The sequence below is a fragment of the Equus caballus genome, chromosome 9 (genome assembly GCF_041296265.1).
Source record: "Equus caballus isolate H_3958 breed thoroughbred chromosome 9, TB-T2T, whole genome shotgun sequence".
In the NCBI taxonomy this organism is placed as follows: domain Eukaryota; kingdom Metazoa; phylum Chordata; class Mammalia; order Perissodactyla; family Equidae; genus Equus; species Equus caballus.
The window spans coordinates 97,385,441-97,395,503 of NC_091692.1; the positions used below are offsets into that span (position 1 = coordinate 97,385,441).

Consider the following 10,063-nt stretch of genomic DNA (forward strand, 5'->3'; position numbering starts at 1 on the left):
TGAGTCTACATCTAAAACACAGCAACAGCAACTCACAGAAACCCACAACCAAGAGCACAGCAAAGTCACTCTGCTCATGAGTCTCCACTGGTTCTGACGGTCAGTACATAGTATTCATTCACGACCCCACCATTATACAATTAGTCTCTCTGGGAACAGTTTCAGTGAACAGGTTCTGAGCATCTTCTCGGGTTTTATATGTTGTCATGTTTATATTTTTAAATGTCACGATTAAGTATTTTGAATTCAGGCACAGACTCCCCGGAAAATAGCCCGTTTGCCAATTCTAGCTGACTACTTATCGCTTTAGATGCGTCAGACGAAAAGAAAAAGAAAAAAAGCTGAAAACTCGAGGTGTTACAAGATGAACACCAGCATGGTGAGGAGGGGGAGGGCGGATCGGAACTCAGCGGACAACCGGGGCCCTAAGGTTAGTGGAGCTGGAGATTCAGGGGCCGGGCAGGAAGCCGGTTAGCGCATGCGGGCTTGGGGAGGGCTGGCACATCGACAGCGCCCCCTGCGGGGAGGAGCCCCCGGGGACAGGGCGGGATTTCCCCCTGTGAGGGCCAGTCCGGGCCCTTCTCCTACGCAGCCTACAGGGCAGCTGGTCAGGAGCAGCAGGCGCAGCCGGCCACGGGGTCGGGAACAGGGGGCGTTGGACACCGAAGGAAGGGGACAGGCGGACAAACACCCCAAAGAGAACAGGGCCACGGAGGGCACGGCGGGGGTCACCGACGCGAACGGGGTCGCTGAGGGCACAGCCAGAGCACCCTCCAGGCCCCACCCGCCCCTGCGACGGCCCCTGCGTCCTCAGGCCGGGTCCAACCTCCTCTGCAGCTCTTCAAAGGCCCTGGGATCCCCCAAAGCAGCCGCACCAAAGCCCACGGCAGCGCCCGGCGGCTAGTCACCGGGTCCGCGCGTGCGCAGCCGCCGCCACGTGCCGCGCCTCGACGCTGCCGCGGGGGCCGCCGGGAGAGCTGGCGGTGGAGGGGGCGGAGCTGCGCGGGGCGGGGGCGCATGCGCGGGACGCCAGGGGAGGGGCGCAGACGCCCCCGCCCCGGTCTCCTGGGAACCGAGCTGCAGACCCCCGCCAGGCCCAGAGTGGTGGTGAAGCGTGTGTTCTGGAGTCGGTGCATCTGGATGCCGCTGGGTCAGCGATCACCGGGCGGTGGGGCGGAGCTGGGCCCGCGAGGGAGGAGCCGGAGAGCGGGGCGTCGAGGCGGGAAGCCGGGGCTGGACCCCGCGGAAAGGCCCAGCGCCCGAGCACCCGCTCCGGGCCTCAGACCCCGGTTCCCGCGGGCTCGGCCTCGGGGTCCTCAGACGTGGATGTACCGCCGAGCCCTTTGCTGCTTTGAGCTCTGAACCGGGGACGTTTGAGAAGAGCGCAGGAGCAGGTTGTTGAACGGAGCCGTTCGGACGCTGCACCGGCCGGCTGGCGCGTGCCCACGGGGACGCTGGGCGTGCGAGTGTCCATCACCGTGAACGCGGCGTGCTGGGCGCCGGGGGAGTGCGGCAAGCGAGGCGTGCTCCTCGGTGTCGGCAAGGGAGGGGGTGCTAGAACCACATCGGGCCCACTGAGTCTGGAGAGACGGCTGGGAGCGGCGACATTCATCTGAGGCTGGGAAGTTCAGTAGATGTTGGCCAGGGCGGCAGAGTGGAGAGAGGACTCCAGACAGACAGGGAGCTGTGTGGATAAGGGCACAGCGAGTGGCTGCAAATGGTCAGGACAGTTGCAAGTGGGCCCGTGTGCACCGTGTGTGCAAGCGTCTGAGGTCGGGTTCCTGCAAAAGCAGACCCTTGGTGCAAATACTTTATTTGGGTGGTAGGCCCAGGAAGCACAGGTAGTGGGGTGGGGAAGTGAGACAGGGAAGGGAATGAGGCCAGTCCCAGGTGTAGTGAACAGCAGGTTCCCGCGGTGGGCTCAGCCCCACTTGGAGCCTCGGAGGAACACACCTCCAGAGTGAATTAGGTCCCTGATCCATCCAGCACCTCCTGTCTGTCATTCGCTGGGGCTGCTTCTGGGCTGTCAAATCCCCGACTCCCTGTAAGCCCCAGGCACAGGCCGGCACACCTAGGCACTGAGAGAAGCCCTCAGGGAAGAGGTCGCCTGCAGGAGGAATTGGAATGCATGGGAATAGCCAGTGCCCAGGAGATGTGAGCAGGGCGCTGAGAGCGTTGGCTAAAGTGTGTGCAAGTGCATGTGTGTGTGTGCATGCACCTGTGTGTGCATGTTGGAGTTGGGGAAGGGCCGGGGCGTGTGGATGCGATTGGGCAGGCACTGGGGGGCACTGTCAGCTTAGGTGAGATAATGTGTTTCCATTGCATTTTGCAGAGATGACTAGCCCTTGGTGGGTGAGATGGCTCATGGGGAGGCCTGCAGGAAACTGGACGCCTCATGCCAGTGGGAGATGGCAGTGAGGATGGCCAGCTGAGGATGGTGGAGGTGGGGACAAGAGGAGTTGAGGATGGCACCCAAGGTTCCAGTTTGCATGGCCAGGTGGGTGGGGCTGTCTTCTGACCCTAAAACTGCATCACAGGAAAACCACCTAAAAACATACACTCGAGGAGAACAGAGCAGGCTATTTCAAAGGTGCTTTCTTACTTTACAATTTGGTGGTTTTACCAGTTGTAGTGCCTTTGTTTGAAGTTATTAAAGATGCCATTCCTGCCTTCTTAACAAATGGAACTTAGGTAAATAGCTGTTTTCCTGCTTTGGTGAATAATGGCCAGACGGAAGCCTTCTGTCGTATAGACGGCTCACACTGCCGGCCGAGTGTGCGCTGTGGAAGCTTTGCATAAAGATGGCATCTAATCTACAATTGTGCCTGGATTTGCTAGAGCCCCACGGAGGCTGAGCTCATTTTATTCAGAACGCCACAGGAACAATAACCAAAAAAGGATACCATGAAGGCAACATCTATCATATGCTTCTTAAAAAACCCCGTTGTCAGCATCAGTGACAATGGCATTACCGCTCAGTCACTGAGATTAAAAATTAGTCATACGTGGAAAATAGAAACAGGTTTTCAGGGAGAAGGAAGCTTTGGTTCCACTGAATAATGCCCCTTTTTTGCTTGGTAAATAAATGATGCATATTTTCTGATGATACATATTTTTGAGGGTGGCTATGTCTCGGTGGTCCCAGATTTGGGGTAAGAGCCTTGTTGTCAGTTGATTGGCTGGGCAAATGTCAAAAATATTTTATAAATTATATCCAAAGCTGTCTGACAACAAGGTATTCAGTAGTGACATCAGAGTTACCTCTCTCCAGAATCTGAATCTTTCTGGATTAGTTCACAAACGAATAAGTCCTTGGAATTAAGTTTTTTTTTTCTTCTACACATCGCAGGCTGTTGATGAGACACAATCATTATGCTAGGCGCCATTTGACCACCTGTGCCTTCTCACCCCCCCCAAACCCTGGTTTAACCCAACCCTCCACCTTCTCAGCAACCACACACCAGCTGGGCCCCCTGCCCCACCAGGAAACCCCACCCCCCCGTCCTAGCCCATTCTCCCCCTCCCCTCCTGTGACCTCCAGCACCCCTTCTCAGCCCATTCTCGCCCTGGCCCTTGCTTCCTATGTCACAGACATAGAAACAGTCCCCAGGGAGCCTCCACACCCTCCCAACCCCATGTGTGCACTGCCTGTATCCCCATTCCTCTACCTTCTCCTGTTACTGTGGTTGAACTATTCATACCTCTGTTAAAGGCCAGCCAGCTCCTTGGCACTCTCCTGACCCCACAACCAGGGACAGCACCAGTTTTCTGCTCCCCCTAGAGCAGAACTCCCCAGATGTGTGTCCACTTCCTTTGTTCACTTCCTCTCCTCTGGCTCACTTTTGATCCCCATCAAAGCAGCCTTTTGTCTGCACACGCACTGAGACGGCCCCCGGTAAGGTCTCCGCTGACCTCCAGCACATTCCGCAGCCTCGTCCTACTGACCATCAGCAGCACAAGGCAATGCATTGGTCCCTGGCTCTCCTTGGACCTCATCCTTCCCTGGGTCTCTGGGTCCTGTCTGGCCCAGTCCCTGCGGCTCCAGGCTGCCCTTCCTCTTCCTGACCACTATGGTGAACTGCCCAGCCCTCTGTCCATGACAGGTCTCTAGGGACCGCACAGCGCACGCACCCACACGTGGCTCTGCCTGCAGCCTCACGCCAGGCTCCAGCTCAGCAGCCTGCTCCACATCTCCCCTGGGCCGCCTGACGGACAGCTCCAGCCCAGCGTTTCAAAACCAAGCTCTCCATCTGCCCAAGCCTGTTCCTTCCAAATTGGCGCCGTCCGGTGGTCGCACTGTCTTTCTCCATGTTGCTCAGGCTGGAATTGTGGTGTCGTTCTTCACATCCTGCGTTGAATCCATCAGCAAACCTTCAAACATATTCTCTGCCTGACTGCTGCCCCTGCAGAGCTCCCTGCCTCCCCCAGCCCAAGGCGGGCCTTTGGCAATCAGATCCACCCCAGAGGATTGTCGGGAAGCTTCAGTGCTGGAAGCACGCAGGTGCTCCCAGCTGCCTGCCTGTTATCAGACAGTAAATGCCAGCTACTGACACCAGCTCTCTGGGGCAGCCCTGGACACCCTCGCCTCGCACTGTTAAAAGGATGAAACCAGTTCCCCAAAGTGGCCAGAAAAATGCTCATGGAACCAGGCCACTCTGCCAAATTTACAAGGGCAGTAATTTGTCCCCCCTTTTTCCTTGGACCTTTTCCCTGAGAAGTGCCATTTCCCCAGAAGCCAGCAGGCAAGCCGCCTTCCTTACTCAGAACAGGACTTCTCCCTCCCTCCCCGTGTGCACACTCAGCACCTTCATGTCCAGGACAGATGAGAGCATAGAGGTGCCGGGGAACATTACAGAGTGTGGCATTCAGAGCCCACAGAGCGGCCTCCCGCTAGGGTCCCTCGGCAAAGTGCCCCGAAGAAGGGAGTTTGAAGTTCTCTTGCTCCTGGCGGCTTTTCATATTGTGCCCACTGCAGGCCAGGGCTCCTGGCGGCTCTCTCTTTTATTTTCCCCAAATGACTCTCAACTTGTCTTCAAATAAGAATAAATATGTGTGTCTGTTCTCTGGGGCCTTTGACAGCCCTGTGACTTGGGCGGGATTGATGGCCCCGTCTCACCAGAAAGCCAGGTGCATCTTTCACTAAAGGTGGTTTCCACATGATGAATGGTGTTCTCATGAAAACAAAATTGTTGATTGTATTTACAAACAATTCATTTTTCACGTTCCGTTGATTCCTCTCCAGCGTCCCTCAGTGCCCCCCCGCCCCACTCCCCGGCTGATGCATCGGCAGCTATTACCGCCATTGATTAAGGCTTCCTTGTAGCCCTGTGGTGCCTGTTCCTCCATTCATCACAGACACGGGGCGCGCACACAGCAGTCCATCATGTTCTCTTCGTGCTTTACGGTTATTTGTTTTTCAATTTACGTCGTGTGCCGTCTAAGTACAGGTGCATCCCAAAACTCCAAAGTCTTAGCATGCCACAACAGTGAACAAATAAATGTGTAATTAAATTCTTTGGCTCTACCCAATCCTGTGCCTGCAAAGGCTACCTCCTCTGCCCCTGATTCTGAAAAAATGTGAATGTAAATAAAGTGTCAGCACTGCCATCTAATTGAGACTTGAGACTGGGAAGAAAGTCGACGTAAGTGCCACTACATTGGCATGAAGAGCCTATGGGCTCGTATCTGCGAAGCACTGATCTGTATAAAAGCGTAAGGCGCACCCCATCAGCACTTGCTGTCTCCCATCTGTGAAAAGCCCTCTGCCGACCTGTGTCCGCCTCCAGCTGGTGTCCCATTTCTCTGCCTTTTCACACTAAAACTCTCCTCCACTTCCTCACTTCCCATTCTCTTGTTTTCCCTCTAATTTTTTTTAAATTTCAAAAATGCACCAGAACATTCTTGCTGTGACAAGTCCGGTTATACAGAAGTATGTAAAGGAAAAAGCCAGTTGTCTCTCCTGCCCGCCGGCCTGAGGAAGCCGGTCAAGGATGCAGCCAGCCAAACTCGGCTGGTGCTTCTGGAAATTATGCGAACAAATAGACGCATTTGGAGTTTTCCTCCTTATCTGTCTTTTTCAAATACGGACTTGGGATTTTTCCGACATATAAGTTATTCTGAAGTTTGTTTTATTTAATTAACACTATGATGTGGAGTTCATTTTAGATCATTACGTCTGATTTTAAAATTACTTCATTATATTCCACAGCATGGAAATGCCGTTATAGGTTTGTCCAGACCTCTGTTGGGGAACTGGGGTTGTAGCCAGGTTTTATTGTGTTTTGTTTTGTATTAATTCTGACATTTTTGCTTCAGAAGCTTGATTCCTAAAAGCAGGCTCGTGGAAGTGAAGGGCGTGCGTCTTTTAGATTTTAACAGCATCTTCCAGAGGACTTTCCAAAAAGGCTTCACCTCCTCACACCTTGGCAGCCTGCCTTCCCATCCTTGTCAGCACCGCGTGTGAGCAATGTGTCAAATGTTTGACTATCTGGTGCTTAGAAAAGGCATCCCATTGTTGCCTCATTCGCCTTTCCCTGACTCCCACTGCAGAGAGCATGTTTTCATTTGTGTCGTCCTTTATTTCCTGGGTGGGATATTTCCTGGGTCCCCAGCCCAAAACGGGGGCTTCTACACTCACCTCTACAGCCAAGAGGCTGGAAGACAGACAGGGCGCCTTTCCCAGGCTCCCTAGCCAGCTGGGTTCAGGTGAGATCCGCCATGTGCCATTGAGATGCGCCAGGCTAAGCCGTTGGCTTCGGGCAGCCGCAGCGTTGGCGTTGGCAGAGTGCGGACTCCTGGGCTTTGCAGCATCAACTGCAGGTAGGCTCGGGGCCATCCCGTCTTCCGCTCTGCTCCTCCAGACCTTCCCATGCTTGCATGCCAATTCCTGTGTTCAGTCCCCTCTTTTTGAAATTCCTGGGGTGGTGTCTGCTCTCCTGGCTGGACACAGACTGACACACGACCTTTCCTCACTTGTCTATGTTTCCTTTGACTATCTTAAATCCATTTTTAGGAGCTCTTTTATTCGGAGTATTTACTCCCTGTTTGTCACATATGTTGCAACTTTTAAATCTCTTCTTTGTCTTTTCACTTTTTCCTGATGTCTTTTGCTATATAAAAATATTAAATTTTTACATGGTAAAATTTTCAAATCTTTTTCTTTATAGTGTCTGGATTGTCCGTTTTGATGTAAAACATTCCTTCAACCCTGAGGTTATAGAAGTTATCTCCTATTTCTTCTAACATTTTTAGTAGTTTAATTGTTTATGCTGAGATCTTTAAGCTACTTTTAGGGAGCGCTGGCATTTTTATAATAACTACATATTTTCATCCAAGTGCATGATATGTGTAACCATTATTCAAGTCTGGTTTTAAGTTGCTCAATAAAATTGCATACATCTCATAGATCATGTATATTTCTTATTAAATTTCTTCCTGAACATCTTACAGTCTTGTCATGTTTGTGAAGGAAAATACTTCCAATTTCTATTTCTAGTTTATTTTAAATCAGTTGATCTTTGTGTAGTGTCTTCGCCTGCTCGGGCTGCCACAACAAAGTACCACAGGCTGGGTGACTTAAACAACAGACATTTATTTTCTCACAGTTCTGGAGGCAGGAAGTCCAAGATCAAGGTACCAGCTGATTCTGTTCCAGGTGAGGACTCTGTTCCTGGTTTGCAGACAGCCACTTTCTCCATGTGTCCTCACACGGTGGAGAGTGAGCCAGCTCTGGTGTCTCTTCTTATAAGGACGCTAATCCCATCATTAGGGCCCCACCCTCCTGACTTCATCTAGCCGTAATCAACTCCAAAGACCCCATCTCCAAACACCATCACATTGGGGGTCAGGGTTTCAGCATATGAATGGGGGTGGGGATGATTCAGTCCATAACATGTAGTTACCTTAAAACTGGCTGCCTTACCAAATTCTCTAATTAGTTTTAATAGGTTTTTTTGGTTGAATTTCTTGGGATTTCAAATTATGCAATCATGTCATCTGAATATAAAGATAATTTTGTCTCCTTTCACCTAATATTTAGTTTTCCTGCATTATTTCCTTAACTAAGAACTACAAAACAACTCTGAAGAATTATGGTAGTGGCAGGCATGCATAGCTGGTTCCTGATTTAAACGGCAATGTTTTAAGCTTTCATAATATAGTTATAGTTGTACAGTAATATCATCATTATCTGTTTGATGCATTGTCTTTATCAAATTTACCAGTTCCTTCTGGTTCTGTTCTACTTAGAATTTTTTATAGAATAGTGGCTGAATTGTCCAGATGCTTTTGGGGCCATGTGAAGATTACCGCACACCGTTTCCTCTGTTAATCTACCAGTGAGATCCCCTTGGCTGAGGGATTCCTTGTGTGGGACCTGCTTGGTGGGGGCAGGCCATGCATTAGCTCACTGCTGGACTTGGTTTGCTGTCATTTTTATTCCAGTTGTGTGTTTACTGTGGTTCGTGCTGAGACACTTTTGGCTCCCAACATCAGAAAGCCCAGCTCACAGTGACTGAGAGGGAAAGGAGGTTGCTGCCTCACCACACCGTCAGTCAGGGGAGGGGCAGGGCAGGGCTCTGTCCACCCTCAGCACTCTCTGGCATCCCCGGCCATCGCAAGATGGCAGCCCAGTTTTTGGGGGTGGCACCTGCTCGTGACAGCGCCCAGGGCTGAGGAAGGCATGGTCTCCTCCTGGGGGACTCTCCCAGGAACCCCCTGAAGACTCCCCTCTTGCCCAACTGGCCAAAATTGCATCATAAGCCCACAGGTGTGGATTAATTGCTGGCAAAGGGAACGGGTCTAAGTGACCACAGTAGATCACCGTGTCCTCCTGGTCTTTGGGGTGGGACAGTGGCCTTGTAGGTGTGCCCCGCATCGCAGGACATGTAACACCCCAGCCTCTGACACACAGTGCCCCCACATGGTTCCCACACCCTTTGGTTAGGCACTGATGGTCTACACCTTCCAGGGCTGGGACTGGCCATGCTTCCCTGGAACATGTGGCTTCACGGAGGAGGTGGCCACACAAACCAAAGGGGATTCTATAACGACAGGGCAGGGCAAGTGGCCAGGCTGGGCCACCAACAGGCTCTTTTGGTTTCCAGTGTTCGTGAATGAAATTGATCCGCAGCGCTCTGAGCCCTCTCTCATTAGATGACGGCATTTTAGCTTGGTCAGCTGCATCAGGAGCACGTCCACGCTTTCACAGGGTGTAAGAGTCGGACCAGCAGAGAAGGCGTCAGTTCCTGGCAGGTTAGACGGACCCACTGCGAGACTATTAGAGTCTGGCACCCTTTTAGCAGTTCATTCTACGGTTTATTTGTCTATTCTTGTTTTCTCCCTTTTCTTGGGTCAACTTTGATCATTTAAGTTTTGGTATGGAATCACCTATTTTCTCTAGAGCTTCCAGTTTACTTTCACAATGTTGTCTTACAATTATATAATTGTGAATGTATAATTTTTTATATACTTATATATATATATATATATATATATATAAAAAATAAAATCTCCCCATGGCTTAGTCACGGCTCTTTTCCTTTCTTAATGTGATGTGTTTGTGTTTGTGAAACTCGTTCTGGTTTTCCTGACTGACAGAGCCCTGTGTTCGGGACAGCAGTGTGCCAACTGGAACATATTGTAGCCACGTGTGGCCAGGTGACACAGTTCTGGGGGAATTTGGGGGATGTTTTCCTTTCTTCCTTGATGCTTCTTTCCTCTTTTCCCTCCCTGGAACACAGAAATGAGCCCAGAGGAAGAGTGACCGCATCTCCACTGTGAGGCCAAGCGAATGGCAGGAGCCGGGGCGTGGGTGCCCCTGTGGCAGCGCCCCAGCCTCCACCGTCCCCCTCTGAATAGTGGTCTGGGGAAAAATAATAAATGTCTCACCAGCCATGGCTAAGCCACTGTATGCCCATCTCACACAGTCAGAGGCAGATCCTAGCTCATACAATCTCTTTTTACCCTGATTGGGCCTCTTGGGGATTTATCAACTTGATTTTTTTTTTCCCTAAAAAGTTAGCTTTTTTGCTATGTGACTGATGTCAGCTTTTAATATTTAGTA

General features: G+C 51.4%; 1 protein-coding gene across 2 annotated transcripts in view; it reads right to left on the reverse strand.

Annotated features, from left to right (window-relative positions):
• Window positions 1-965, reverse strand: part of TOP1MT (DNA topoisomerase I mitochondrial) — a 35,667-nt gene extending 34,702 nt beyond the window's left edge. For both annotated transcript variants that reach the window (XM_070221344.1, XM_070221342.1), the window contains exon 1: window positions 827-965. The gene's annotated coding sequence lies outside the window, so the exon portion shown is untranslated. The remainder of the gene's footprint in view (window positions 1-826) is intronic.
• Window positions 966-10,063: the final 9,098 nt, after the last annotated feature.